The 15645-nt window shown below is 41.0% G+C and overlaps 1 long non-coding RNA gene across 2 annotated transcripts in view; it reads left to right on the top strand.

Moving 5' to 3' along the window:
• The window catches only part of LOC113603477 (uncharacterized), a 204133-nt gene extending 189474 nt beyond the window's left edge, over positions 1-14659 (top strand). For both annotated transcript variants that reach the window (XR_003425081.2, XR_008290469.1), the window contains 2 exons: positions 7516-7700; positions 9211-14659. This is a non-coding gene — a long non-coding RNA (uncharacterized LOC113603477). The remainder of the gene's footprint in view (positions 1-7515; positions 7701-9210) is intronic.
• Positions 14660-15645: the final 986 nt, after the last annotated feature.

The following is a 15645-nucleotide window of genomic DNA, read 5'->3' as shown; positions in this document are numbered from 1 at the left end:
AAAATATATTATTTTCTTCTTCTCTATTATATGTGGAAAGCTCCAAGAACTGTGCCAGCTCCATTGTGGTCACTTTGAAGACCAAGAGGCCAATGGAGGGCTAGCAAGGAACAGTCTTCCTTATTAAAGCAGAGGCTTGACCCCTCCCAGTCTTCCTACAGAAGAGTTTTGTGAGGAGTTGATCCATTCTGAGGTGTTCTGATATCAGAAACCCAACCTACAGGTCTTAAACAACCAATGCAACTTACTGATTCAAGAAATCTCAAGTTCAGAGGTAGTGTGGGCTTCTGGCATAGGTTGTTCAGAGAATCCCAATGTTTTGGGGGCTACAACTCTGCCTGTGAGTTTCTCACCTCCACCCACCCCCTGTCAATTTTTTTTTAAACCGGCCTTTTCTGGAGGGGCTTCTGGCAGCTTCCAGGACTACATGCTAATTCATTCACATCTAATGGATCGATGTGGCTATATGTCTACTCTTAAAACAACCCCAAAAATCAAGAGCATCCCAAGGCGGTAGGGATTATGTTGATGATTAGGCTAATTAGAACCTATATCTGAAATCAAGAGTTGATTTGATCCTAGACTTAAACTACATTGTTGCTACACACAATGGGATGGCTACCATTTATCAGTATGGGTATGGGTGTGTTGTGTTGTGTGTGTCAGTGTATGAGTGAGGTGTCAGTGTGTGTGAGATGCGTATTTGTGTGTATGAGGGTGTGTTCTGTGTATGTAATGTGTCTGTGTGAGCATGTGTGTGAAATGTGTGTCTACAAGTGTGTGTGTGATTGTGTGTTTGTGTCAGAAATCCATGACACAGAAATCCAGAATAAGTATCCCTTCCATTTGGGGACTTTCACTCTGACCTCTACTGCTACCACCTTGCTGGCCCCTAGGGGGCACTGTGCTTACCTTTTGACCCCATGGTCAAAGTTTGTGCAAAATCCCTTTTTGCCTAAGCACAAATGATAGATTAAAAACTTTAAAAATATCTTCACTAACAAAAAAGGAGAACAGAAAGTAAACCAATTCAAAGAGCATAAGAAACATACAGTTATTTCTGACAATGTACATTGCTGAGCCAATAACTACCTCTTTCTTTCCCCAAAGTGCTATCTGCCTTTGAGCCTTCCTAGTTCCTGCCTCGCTGTAACTGACCAGCACAACGTTATTCCCTGCTTTGCAGAACAGTCTCCTGGAGACCTGTCCCCTTGTAGCCAAGGCCAAAAATCCCATCTGTACTCACCATTTCACTCAGGACCCTTCCTCCTCCCCCATCACTGTTCCAGGACAGCCTTTGGCCTTCCCAACAGCAAGGGGCCCACAGTATAACAGCTTCATTACACTTTATATAGTAAGAATCAGCACCATCTAAACACAAATGGGGCGGGAGGTGGAGAGACTGGGTGGCTCTGTTGGTTGAACCATCGACTCTTGATTTTGGCCCGTCATGATCCTAGGGTCATGGGACCTAGTCCTGGTCTGAGCCTCAGCATGGAGCCTGCTTGAGATTCTCTCTCTCCCTCTGCCCCTCTCCCCTGCTCAGACTCTCTCTCTCTAAAATAAAAAAATAAAATAAAATAATAATAATAACAAATAAATAAATAATAAACACAAATAGAAAAGTTGCCTCACACTCTCCATCAGTGCATTTTAGATTCCTACAAAGGCCTAGACGGTCCCTTCTCCCCAAACCCTAGTCCAATTCGGGTTCTGGCTGTGTGGCCTGCTGCACAGCCCCTCCCCTCACCACCACCCCACCACACCCACCCCACAATTAAGCAGAACCACAGGCCTCTGCTGCCCTCTGGTGGAACCTTGCTTACACAGCCCTGGGGTTCTGCAACAGGAACCAGGGGTCTTCTCCCCAAGTCTTTCAGACTTCACTTCAGACTTCAGACTCCAATCACTGGAACACAGCTAGTAATATTTTAACCCACCCATCGCTAGCCAGATGCTCAATTATAAAATATAAGAATAAAAAAGAGGTGGAAGGGATTTAAAACTCTCACCTCAAAGGCCTCAAGGGCCTCAAGGGCCACAGTGACTTATTCATTGACTCGTGAGTCAAATGTTTATTACACACCAACTATTTGCTAGACACTGTGCTGTCACTAAAGATACAAAAAGAAATAAAAAATGAAACTATCCCTTAAAGGAAATAAAAAGGTGCTGGAAGAGCATATAACAAGGGGAAGCTACTTGGATGAGGAAGAAGCAGCATACCAAGGACAGGATACATGGTCTGGGCCGGAGTGTCCCCAGCAGAGAGGCAAGAAGACCATTGAGAAGCCCAAAGAAGGTGACTGAGGTTGGAAGTAGCCAGAGCTGTAGTGTGGGTACAGGACACAGGCCAGGAAAAAGTCTGGACATCATTCTCAATGCAGTGGAAGTCATCTAAGAGTTGGGAAGTGGGTTTTGGAGTCCCCCCCACTCATCCAGCCATACCCCAGCTGCTCTGCAGTCTCTCTCTGGCCCCCTTTCATCCTCCTACCTCTAAATGCTAGTGTTCCTCAAGTTGATCCTACCTCTCTTGTCTCTTTCCACACTCTCTTCTCCCTCCATCACGTCACCCTCTTCTACAATTCTCAACAACGTTCATACACAGGTTGGTGTCTCCACCTCGACCTCTCCTTCTGGCTCCAGATCCACCTATTGAATAGCCTCCTTGCTGTCTGCTTTAGATTCCTCATACATCTGCCACCGAACATCTTAGCCCTGCACTCTTGATATAACCCCAGCCCAATCACCTTTGCTCCCAAACCCATTTCCCCTCTACATATTCCCCATCTCAGCAAATGGCACCACTCGCTGGGACTCTATAATGTAAACAAGCCTGGATATATTTTACAGGTCCCTCACCTTCTTCCCAGTCATTGCTATTTTTCCATTTTAAAATGACAACATGCATAAGGTGGGTAAATTTGAAGGATCAGTTTTAGCTGCCTGGCCTGCTACCCAGACCCTCCCCTCACCACCCCCACACTCCCCAAGAAGCAGAACCACAGCCCTCTGCTCCCCTCTGCTGGCGCTTTTCTGTCACAGCCCTGGAGTCCAGACACGGGGACAAAGGCCCTCTTCCCCTTCCTCCAGGGCCCTTTTCAGAGTTCCCCTTTGGTCCAGAAAGGTACAAAATGAAAAGAAGGCCCCTGGGAATCAGCTATGATTCCTCCCTGTGACTTGTCTACACCCAAGCTATCAACAAACTTGTTGATTCTACTTCCTGAATGTGTCTCAGAGTTGCCCATTTGTCCCCATCTGCACTGTCTCTCTGTAGCCTGAGCACCACCATCTCTGGCCAAGAACACTGCAGCGACCCTCTAACTGATCTCCTCACTGCAGTTTTTTTTCTCCCCCCCTCTTTCTATCTCCGCATAACAGCCAGAGTGATGATGTTATACTCTGGGAAGTTGGAGCATGGCACCTTCCTCCTCCAAATCCATTTATGTCTTCCCTTTGGGTTCAGGACAAAACCAAGCTTTCCCCACAAAATCTGGCCTATCTTCCAACCCCGTCTCCCCTCTTTCTCTCCTGTGTTTACTGTGCTCACCACACTAGTCTTTTTTTAGTGCCTTTCAAAACCACCAAGCTGATTTCTGCCCATCAACCATTGGATACATAGCCTTTACCTGGAACGTTCCTGCCTCCATCTCCATGAGCTGATTATTTATTCTTCAAATGTCAGCCTGAAGGGGCACCTGGGTGGCTCAGTCAGTTAAGTGTCCAACTTCGGCTCAGGTCATCATCTCCTTGTTTGTGAGTTCGAGCCCCACGTCAGGCTCTGTACTGACAGCTCAGAACCTGGAGCCTCCTTCAGATTCTGTGTATCCCTCTCTCTCTGCCCCTCCCCCACTCATGCTCTGTCTCTCTCTCTCTCTCCTTCAAAAATAAATAAACATTAAAAAAAATTCAGCCTAAATATCACCTCTTAACAAAATCCTATCTGTCCACTCTGTCCAAAGCATGTCCACTTATAGGTCTCCCCAATAACAAAACATCAATCAATAAAACAGTTTGATACAAGAGAAGAAATTAATGTAACCAAAGAAAAATCAAAATGAGACTGTAATGCACAAGGGAATTTAGTGTACTATAAAGGTGTAAAGGTGAGATTTCAAATCACTGGGGAAAAGAAAGATGAGTAAATAAATGATGATGTCATGATAGTCAATATTTACTGAGATAAGAACAAAGCCGGGTACCTATCCCACTCCTGCCCAAATCAATTTCAGATGGATCAAATATTTAATATCAAAATAAACATCTAAAAATGTGGATTACCTTAGCAGTGCTAATCTAAGAAAAGGGTTTTCTAAGAAGGCTATAAAATCTAGGAGCTATAAAGGGAATAGTTGATGAATTCATCTAAGTAGCAATCTAACTTTGGTATGAAAAAAGAAAGGAAAAAAAAAACCACCAAAAACTTAAATCAAAAGACTAAGTTCCAAAATAGGGAAAGTATATTTATAACATATTTGTCAAAGACCTCTTTTCCTTAGCTTAAATGGAATTGATATAAATGAATATTTAAAAAAACAAAAACAAAAACGGGGCGCCCGGGCGGCTCAATCGGTTGAGCGTCCAACTTCGGCTCAGGTCATGATCCTGCAGTTTGTGAGTTCGAGCCCCACATCAGGCTCTGTGCTGACAGTCGGAGCCTGGAGCCTGTTTCTGATTCTGTGTCTCCCTCTCTCTCTGCCCCTCCCTCACTTGTGCTCTCTCCCTCTCTTAAAAAGAAATAAACATTAAAAAATTAAAAAAAAAAAGAACAGCTCAATAGAAAATTATGCAAAGGATAGAAATAGTTTGTAGAAAAAAAAGTTCAAAAGACGATAAACATGTGGAAGGGTGCTCTACTTCACGTATAAATTTAAAAACGCAAATCTAAAGAGTAAGAAAACATTTTTTCTTCACTCGTCAGGCTGGTGCAAGGCTTCTCTGCTGCTGCCAGGACTGTGGGAATCAGTACCCTCGTCCACCTGTGATGGGAGGAGGTTATAAACCGATGAGGTCTTACTGCAGGTTAATGTGATAAATTCCAAAATTTTACAGGTGCATGTCCCTTCACATAGCAAAGAATTTACATGTGATTGTATGTACAAAAATGCAACCATATATAGGTACAGGAATCTTTTTGGTGGACTTTTTAGAAAAGTAAAACCCAGGGGCACCTGGGTGCCTCAATCAGTTGAGCATCCAACTCTTGATTTTGGCTCACGTCATGGTCTCACGGTAAGATCAAGCCCTGTGTCAGGCTCTGCACTGACAGTGAGGAGCCTGCTTGGGATTCTCTCTCTCCCTCTCCCTCTCTCAAAATAAACAAACATTTTTTTAAAAAAGTAAAGCGCAAAGCGTCTATTAAAAGTAAATAAATTATATGTCATCCATATGACACAATACTTTGCTTGATTAAAAAGAAAAAGGAGATCTGGATATGTTAATGTGCTAAGAAATTAATGTAACCAAAGAAAAATCAAAATGAGACCGTAATGCACAAGGGAATTTAGTATACTATAAAGGTGTAAAGGTGAGATTTCAAATCACTGGGGAAAAGAAAGATGAGTAAACAAATGATGATGTCATGATAGTCAATATCTACGGAGATAAGAACAAAGCCAGGTTCGCTAATGGGGGGAGATTTTGAAGACATATTAAAAGAAAAAAGCATAGTGTAGAGGAAAATGATCCCTTGTGTATAAATTATAACATTGACACATATGTGAGTAAATGCATTGTTTTTTTTTCTAGAAGAAACCTAGTAAACTATGCTTTTTACTTTTAAGGAGATAAAATGGGACATAAAGGGAAAGAGTGAGGGGCACATGGGTAGCTCAGTACGTTGAGCGTCCGACTCTTGATTTCAGCTCAGGTCATGATCTAATGGTTCATGGGATCGAGTGCCACGTCAGGCTCTGTGCTGACAGAGTGGAGCCTACTTAGGATTCTCTTTCTCCCTTTCTCTTTGCCCCTCCCCTGCTTGAGCTTGCTCTCTCTCGCTCTCTCTCACAAATACATACATACATACATACATACATACATACAAGGAAGGAGTGAGATTCTCTCTTTTCATTTTGTATCTTTCTGGAGTAAAGTTGAAGACCTTGGAAATTTTTACTTTGGATCTATATTATTAACAGTTTTTAAAAATTTGGCACTAAATTGTTATCAAATTATGGCCTCTCAGCTCTGATTGCACCTTTCAAAACATGTTCTGTGCTAAACAACAGGATTTTTTTTTAATTTTATGTATTTATTTTGAGAGAGAGAGTGCAGGGGAGGAGCAGAGAGATAGGAAGGAAGAGAGAATCTCAAGCAGACTGCACTGTCAGTGCAGAGCTCGATGTGGGGCTCGAACTCATGAACCCTGAGATCATGGCTTGCAGTGAAGTCAGATGCTTAACCGACTGAGCCACCCAGTCGCCCCTTAACAATAGGATTCTTCAAGCATATCTCCTTTAAAGTGAATAAGACGCAAACTTTCTCAGTTGAAGGCAATGGAGGGACATTTCTGGAGGAAGAGGCTGGCCTTCCCTTTTCCGGAGCAGAGGGGTGGATATGAGGATGCCTGCTGAAGCTTACCCCAGCCATGGGCCCAGAGCACCATCCATCTGTAACTCTGCAGTCTCAGCGGACAGACAACCTTTCCACAGCCCTCTCCACAAGCACTCAAGCCCCCATATGCTCCACATGTCCTAAAGGCCTCCTGCACATGCCAGGGCCACAGATCACCCACACTACCCACACCACCCACACCACCTAGGTTGATAGCCTGCATCCCCTCCTGCAATCCAGAAGGTGGCCTACTGCTTATCCAGTGACTCCAGACCAGCTCCAGCTTGGCCAAATCACCCAACTTCTCTGCTATCAGATGGCTGACCCACATTGCTATGGACTGAATTGTGTCCCCCAAGATTTATAAATTAAACCCTAACCCCCATGGGATGATATCTGGAGGTGGGGCATTTGGAAGATAATTACATTTAGATGAGATCATGAGGGTGGGGCTCTCATGATGGAATTATTGCCTTAGAAGAAGAAACTCTAGAGAACACTGTCTCTCTCCCTTTCTCCCTCTTTTCCCTCTCTGTGAGGATGCAGCCAAAAGTCATTATCTGCAAACCAGGAAGGAAGCCCTCACTAGGGAACCTAATCAACTGGCACTTGGGTCTTGGACTTCCAGCCTCCAGAATTGTGAGAAATAAATGCCTTTTGTTCAAACCATCAAGTCTATGGTATTCTGTTATGGCGGCCTGAGCTAATACCCTCACCTTCTCTAATGAAGCTGAATCCCTTCCAAGTTTGCCCTTTTTTAAGTACACTCCTTCAGCTCTAAGGTACCAGATAGTTTTCTTACAGCTTATAGTTACTCTTTTATCACAGTTAATAATTCTTTATATTAAACTGCCCCCATTAAAGTTGCTGTGTAGTTTCTATCTCCTGACTGGACTCAAACTCCTTCCCCAGTATTTTCTATCATTAACCTTTTTTCCTTTTTTGTTTTGTTTTGTTTTTAAGTTTCTTTATTTTGAGAGAGAGAATGCAAGCGAGGGAGGAGCAGAGAGAGAGGGGAAGAGAGAGAATCCCAAGCAGGCTCCATACTGTCAGCGCAGAGCCCAACTTGGGCCTTGAACTCATCAACCAGGAGATCACAACCTGAGCCAAAATCAGGAATCGGATGCTCAACCAACTGAGCCACCCAGGTGCCACACCTTTTTCTTTCATAACACGTATTCTCATTTGTAATTACTTTATTCTTTTGTTTACTTTTTGCCAATGTGTTTCCTGAAAAACTGTAGGACCACATCTCTCTTCTGCATCTTTTCACTGAGCATAATAGTTGCTCAGTAAAGCCTTATTGACTGAGTGGAAAGCAGTAAAGTATAGTGACTAAGAATTCAGATTCTGGAGCCATACTCTGTAGGCTGAAATCCCGACTTAGCCTCTTGATAACTATGTGACCTTGGCCAGGGTACTTGCCTGTGCCTCAGTTTCCCCATCTATAAAATGGGGTAATAATCATTCCTACCTCATAGGACTTTTGTGAGGATTTAATTAGTTAATATGCATAAAGCTCTAGGAATGATTCCAGACACACAGTATATGCCATGTAAACTATGTTATGTGAGGAAAGATCAGGGGGAATAAAGACAGTCTGAAGACTGGTGGAAAGATCATCGTCTTCAAATATCTGAAGGACTGTGATGGATAAGACCCTGTTAGACAAAACCACAACAGAAATGCAAAATTATAGGAAAGAAGGGTGGGCTCATTATCATGTGTTTGAAATGGTTTGAGCCATCCCGGAGAGACCCATTATTCCCACGCTGTCTGGGTTTCAAAACTGAAAGTCCCACCCAGGGAAACGGCTATGTCCCAGGCAAACCAGACAATTGGTCTCTATCCCCCAACAAGGCCTGCTTCCCGAAGTAGTGAGTGCGTCTCTGTGACGGTTTTGAGCAGAAGCCAAAGAACCATGGTTCAGGGATGTTAGAGAAGTCATTCCTGCATGAGGAAGGAGCTGGAAATTTGGTCTGGACACTTTGGTCCAGATGAAAAAGCAGACTTTAGCAGAAGCCCAGGTTCAAACTATGGCTCTGCCACTTACTAGCTGTGTGATCGTGGATTACTTAATTAATGTCCTGAGCTTCAACTCCTTGATCTGTAAAATAGGGACAATCATTCCCAGCTTGTAAGGCTGCTGTGTGAGTCAGACAGACCATATGCAAAGTGACTTGCACAGTGCCTCCCACAATGTGAGCATTCAAGAAAGCAAAACTTTGCTTGTGGAGTTCTGAATCTAGGATTCTCTAATCCACGGCTCCCCAAACTGTGGTTCTCAAAGTGTGGCCCCTGGACCAAGGGCATCAGTACCACCTGAGAACTCATTGGAGAAGCAAATGCTCCACCCCACCCCCACTAAATCAGAAACGGATGGAGTCCAGAAATCTAAGTTTCAACTAAGTCTCTAGGTGATGCTCATTAACACTCAGAAGTTTAAAAAGCACCGATCCCAGGGACAGTCCTGTCTCCAAAATATGAAAATGGAAAATCTCTCCCAAACTTGAAACACTCTCCCTTTATTCCCCCACAAAATGAAGTTATTTTAAAATGAAAATAGTACTGAAATGTTGATCCTAATGTGTTTTTTTTGTGTGTTTTTTTTTTGTTTTTTTGTTTTTTTTGTTTTTTTACAATTGTCTTTGTAAACAGGCCTCACAAGAGGGAGTTATCTACTGTGGATAAATATGTCAGTATGACCTGCCCTTCATGTCCTCAGCCAAAAGCACTGATAGATTGTCTAAGTTTGGTTATACTGTTTAAGCCACTACTTGATCATCATAAACTACACAGTCAAGTTGATTTTCCACACTCATAGAATGAGTTAAGTGGGTAAGATAGTTGGGAAAGAATTTCTTAAGTTGTAACATACTTGTTGAGGCAGAAAGTCACCACAGGGTTAAGTAAAAAGAATTTGCACTCTGGAGCACATTAATTTTTTCTTTGCCCTAACAAGTCCCAGAGCACAGTGATGTGTTTATAACATACATAAAGATAGACAAAGAATCAGGTAAAAGTATTTTTAAACAATTCTAAACTCGTTTTATAAATAAAGACTGTTTAATATACAAAACCTAAGATAATTCAGTCAAAGTAATCCATCTTTTCTCGAATTTGTAATGCTTCTCGCAACTTTTAGGAATGAATGTGAAGAGCAATCTTCGCTTTTCAAGGTTCTGAAAATATCTTCAAAATATTTATTTAAACACTTAAGCAGAAAGCTTTGTCTACACAAAGCAGTAACATGCAAATTCCATGAGTACGTTTGCTTTGGGAAACAATATCCCTTGCTGTGCTTCTGAGACTTTTATAAAGCAGTTCCAAATCTATTTATGTTCTGAGCACCTTCTAGGTTCCTTACACTAGGAAAAGGGAGCATTCCAAAAGTCTTCCAACCTTCAGGAAGGGCAAAGTCAGAGGGGAGAAAAGACTACATTCAAAAACTGTATTTAAATGAACTGTGATAGACACATGGCATATACCTTTCTTCCAGACTGAATGTATTTCAATACCAAGCTGTTTCTGGAGACAATAGGAAGCAGAGGAAGGACAGTATCTTGAAGGATGTTAACGAGGAAGGCTTCCTGGAGGAGATGGGATACATGACGGATATCAAGGAATTATCAACGGTTTTGTTTTTTGTGGGTTGTTTTTTGGTTTGGTTTGGTTTGGTTTGGTTTTGGTTTTTGGTTTTGGCTTTTGGTTTCTTTTGTTTTGTTTCTGTTTTTTATTTTTAGGAATTATCAACTTTTAATGCCGTGATGTGTTTACTTGTCACTGGCCTTTAAAGTGTATTAATCCTGGGATGCCGGGGTGGCTCAGTTGGCTGAGCATCCAACTACAGCTCAGGTCATGATCTCGTGATTTGTGAGTTCGAGCCCTGCATTGGCTCTCTGCTGTCAGCACAGAGCCTACTTAAGATCCTCTATCTCCCTCTCTCTCTACCCCTCGCTGCTCATGCTCTCTCTCTCTCTCAAAAATGAATTTTTAAAAAAAACATTAATTTTTTTTCTAAAAAGTATTATTCCTGCTGTTAAGATTTTGCTCAATATCCTTTCTGCTTGAAACATTCTTCCCACATTCAGCCTATTCAAATTCTTCCCATTTTTAAGGCCACCTCAAATTCTTTCCTTCCTTCAACAAGAATCAATAATAAAATCCTTACAACAAGAAGGGGTCTTGTGCTCCTTATCTTTAGGGACGACCAGAAAGAGGGGAAGAGAAGAGTTTGAGAGTCTGTGTCCTACTTGAAGTGAGAAAACCCAAGGGATAAAGCATATGGTCACAGTTTCCAAAGAAGAGTCACATCAGCATTGACCTATCCCATTACACCTCATCTTATTTCCACATGAATCCTAGGAGACAGATGCCACTCCTCATTGCTCCGCACCGTTGGCAGATTACTGTACGCATGTCATAGGGTTGTTCCAAGGATTAAATGAGTTTCAGCATGCAGAGTGCTGACACAGTAAACATTCAGTGCCTGTTTATTACTATGACTTAATTCATATCAATCAAAAAGATTAATTAAGTTGCTCAGGCATCCCAGAGATACCACACACTTAGGGATATTTCCTATATTAATTTCTTGCCTTGGGAATTCCCAGATCAAGTACGTAATATCAAACATCAAACCTACCTGACATACAGACCCATGGTTGCAAATTCTCACGTGAAACTCTCACACCCCTCTCCCAACCACCTCTGTCACACTACCACCACCATTTGCAACTTGTAAATCCAGACACCAGACTGTCATCTGTCTTGGTAGGATTTTTTTCTTTAGTTCCACCCTACCCACTGCCCCTTGTGCTGAGGGTGTAGTTTTTAAGGGCTTGCAGCATGGGCCCAAAGCCTCTAATTCTGTCTCTGTGAGCATTAAAACTCAAGTCCTGGAAGTAATGGAAAACAACATCCTTCTTGCATCCACCGCTATCTGGGCAGTCTTAGTATAGGCTCAAATTCCTTTACTTTTCAAAATATTTTTTTAATGTTTATTTATTTTGAGAGAGGGAGGGAGAGAGAGAATCCTAAGCAGGCTCTGCTCTGTCAGCACAGAGATGAACTGGGGGCTTCATCTCACAAACCGTGAGATCATGACCTGAGCCCAAATCAAGAGTCCAACACGTAACCGACTGAGCCACCCAGGCACCCTTATAGGCTTAAATGCCTGTTATTCAGATCATTAGATCTCTCAGCTATGCATTTACAAGGACATTTACTATGTTGTTCTTGTTGAGTTTTTAATCCAGCATATCTAGGTGTTTTACAACTGGAGGATTTTCTGGTTATTCTAATTTTCCAGAACTAAGATTCCCATCACAGTTTTTCACTGACAATCAAATTAGGGCTGTTTACCTTTATGTTCTCAGCTCTTACCTAAGGGAGCATTTCATGTAGTTTTAAATTCCTAAAAATAAGCTCATGTTTTAGAGATGAATGTTTATTGAAAACCCAGAGGAAATTATGGTGTAGATTATAAAACAACTGCCCAGGGGCACCTGGGTGGCTCAGTAGGTTGTGTCCGACTTTGGCTCAGGTCATGATCTCACGGTTCGTGAGTTTGAGCCCCCCGTCAGGCTCTGTGCTGATATCTCAGAGCCTGGAGTCTGCTTCAGATTCTGTGTCTCCCACTCTGCCCCTCCCATGCTTGCACTCTGTGTCTCTCTCGAAAATAAATAAACATTAAAAAAAAAAGCTTAAGAACTTTATAAATAAATAAATACAAGAGATCTGATTTAAGATGTCAAACATTCTTTAAGATCAACTATTCTTTATCTCTTTTTAATAATTAGCATATTGTATCAGCCTATAAAATAGCTCACTCTTTGGATTGCGTAAACATATGTATTTACCAACACTGCAACCAACCACAGTACCAACCACAGAAAACTAAAGACTCTTAGCTGTCTCTCTTGAGTATGTACTCAACAAAGTCCACACTGACCAAATACACTAATTGCTTTACCTTCATCTGGTGCACTAGGCCCAACGTGGTGAATGGCATTTCGTGAAGCAACACCGCACAATCACGCCAGTTGAAATAAAATCTCTGTACTCATTCCAAAACTAGATCTATATAGTTTAAAATGCCTATATCGTCCATATCTGCTAAGCTTAGGGAAAAATAAGAAGCTGCCTGTAAGTACCAGAGTAAAGAGTCGCAATTTCGGTCCCAATTGTTGTCAGGTGATTTTTCTCTCTATCCAGTATTCTGATCCCTGCAGACCCTCTTCCCCTCCGTGCCCGCTATATGCTAGAATGCCTCGAGCTTGGTCCGGGCCTTCTCTTGTCATTCTACATCCTCTCCCTAGATTATCTTACACAATTCCATAGTTTTAAATTTCATTTATATGTCAGCAGCTCACAGACTTCTTTCTCTAGCCCAGAAACTGTCTTTTGAGCTCCAAATCTGTATATCCAACCTGTCCGATATCTGTCTCAGACATATCTCTGATACCCAAGTAGTGATGTAGTCTTGCCCTAATGTACTCCTCTATAATCATTTCTATCTTGGAAAATGACACTTCAATCACCCAGTAATTGATGGCAGAACTCTGGAAGTTCTTCCTGACACTACTTTTTCAATGACCTGTATATATAATGCATTAGCAAGACCTAGTGATTAAGATTGATTGATTGATTGATTGATCATAGTGGAGGTAGAGAGAAATGGAGATATACTATGTCCACTACCTTAAACCTATTCCTAGCTGTTTATCATGTGTTACCTGGCCAGTCACCAGGACTAGTTTCCTAAGTGGTCTGCCCACATCCTCTCAAACACTCTAATCTATTCTACACAATGTAACCAGAACAATCTTTTAAAATGACAAAATCAATTCTTTATCACAGGCATATGCTGATTGAAACATATACACATCACTTAAAACTTTCAGTTACATTGCACCTAAGATAAAATCCCAACTCCATAACATATCCTTTGCCAAAAGAAGTCTCAGAGACAAAAGCATTTAGAAAAAAAAAAGATTTCTTAGAAAAACACTTGCAAAAGGTTACAATTGAGTTCAACTTTAGAAGGACTGGTTCACAAAACACGGTCCCCAAGGTTATATGGTTCATAATGGAAAAAGCAACTTTCTCATATGTTTGCCATACTCCCCCAAATTATTGCATATCATCAGACTTAGAAAAGTCAGCATTACAAAAGTCAGCAATTAAATTATTTTTGTTAGGGAATCAGTAACATGCGAGAAAGGCTAAAGGTTTTATTCACTTTGGAGACTATAGATAGTATGACACTGTCCTTTTTTGGCTTACCTCAGAGCACAAAGTGTTTTGTTTTTCTTAACTGTGGTATGTGACATACATACTTTCTCATATTGGAAGCAGGGAAAGGTGCTAATTTTGCTTTATGTGGATAAATCTGGGCATGATGTGGCTACTTCTTATGTCTTTGCCCTCAACTTATGTTATGCTTCCCATATCTATGTTCCAGCCACATGGCCTTCTTTCAGGTTCACCAACTCTTCCCCCAGCACACTGTTCCCTGTCTGGTACACACTCTCTTGTAGCCTTTATGGAGCCAAATCTTACTCATCTTCCCAGTTACAACTTAAGTATCACTTCCTCCAAATCCCAATCTAAATCTATTCTCCTATTATTCAATCAGTCATAATGTCTGCATTATCAGTTAGGATGCCTTTGGTTGTCAGTAACTCAACGACAAATTCAAACATATTGCTAGGGTCTTCAAGGCCAGGGAGGTTTTGAGCATGGAGAAGAAAATTCACCAATATGTGTACTTTTGTACAAAGCTCACTTTATAAACATTAATATGTAGTAAGCAGTATTTCCTGGAAATGTTGTCTTGTTTTGTCCCAAACAGTATTTTCTAAGCATATGTGGCTATTGAGCGCTGGAAATATGGCTAATGCAACTGAGGAATTGAATTTTTAATTTCATTTATTTTTAATTAACATTTAAAACTGATAATTGCTTCAGTTTTTGGAAAACTTAAGCATGCTTGGAAAAACTCAAATATGTGAATCTATTTTTGCAACTGCAAATTTTAAGAAATCTAAATTTTATGAAATCAATTTCCAATTGAAATTAAGCAATTAAGAATAAAGCATGTAAGTGTAAAGTACATAATGGATTTCTAAGATTTGTATAAAAATGTAAATTATCTCAGTTTTTATATTGATTACCTGTTGAAACTATATTTTGGATATATTGGGTTAAATAAAATATGTCACTAAAATCAATTTCATCTACTTGCTTTTGCTTTTTAAGTGTGGCTAATAGAAAACTGTAAATTACCTAGCTTATTTAAAATTACATGACTAATTACAGAGTTAGCATTATGTTAGGACAGCACAGCCCTTAATGTTGAAATAGTTTACTCAACTAACCAAAACAAATTTAACAAAGTTTCCACATAAAGAGGCTTACAAAGTTTCCACTTAAAGTTTTTGAGGGAGTTAGGAGGAAATACAAATGTCGAGTTGGTGCTTTTAAAAGGTAAGTGTATAACATGCTGATGCTGGATTGGAATTTAGGGCTTTTAAAGGGGGAGTGGATGGAGTATTAGGTAAAACGGGAGACCACTGCAGTAATCCAGGCATCAAAATGATGATATTGGTTCCGGGCTAGAATGGAGGTGGTGAGATAAAGAGAAGATACACCTGAGAGGCATTTAGGAGGTAAAACTAACGTGGTTTAAAAACTTAGATTCTTATCTGATTGAATGAAAACATTGATTACAGACTATTAATCATATTCTACACTGAAAACAGTAATTAAAACGTATTTAATCGAATTCTATGATGTAATCAAAACAGATTACAGGTTTAATCACATTCTTCAACAACTTTATTAAAATCACAAATCCAGCAGATTCTCATATGCTTCCAAGAACCGAAAACACGCGCGCGCGCGCACACACACACACACACACACAACACACGCGCACACATAAAATACAGAACTGTCATAATGATTACAGAATTCACTGGAACATTTACGTTTAAACTGATCACAAAGGTAGCACAGGTATGACTTGCACCTAATATCTGCTAAAGGAGGAGCCCCTGACATGGCTGAGGAATGCATGATTGAATTATT

Source organism: Acinonyx jubatus, chromosome D1 (genome assembly GCF_027475565.1).
Source record: "Acinonyx jubatus isolate Ajub_Pintada_27869175 chromosome D1, VMU_Ajub_asm_v1.0, whole genome shotgun sequence".
Lineage (NCBI taxonomy): Eukaryota > Metazoa > Chordata > Mammalia > Carnivora > Felidae > Acinonyx > Acinonyx jubatus.
The sequence above is the reverse complement of the archived record's forward strand: the minus strand, read 5'-3'. Positions and strand labels throughout refer to the sequence as shown.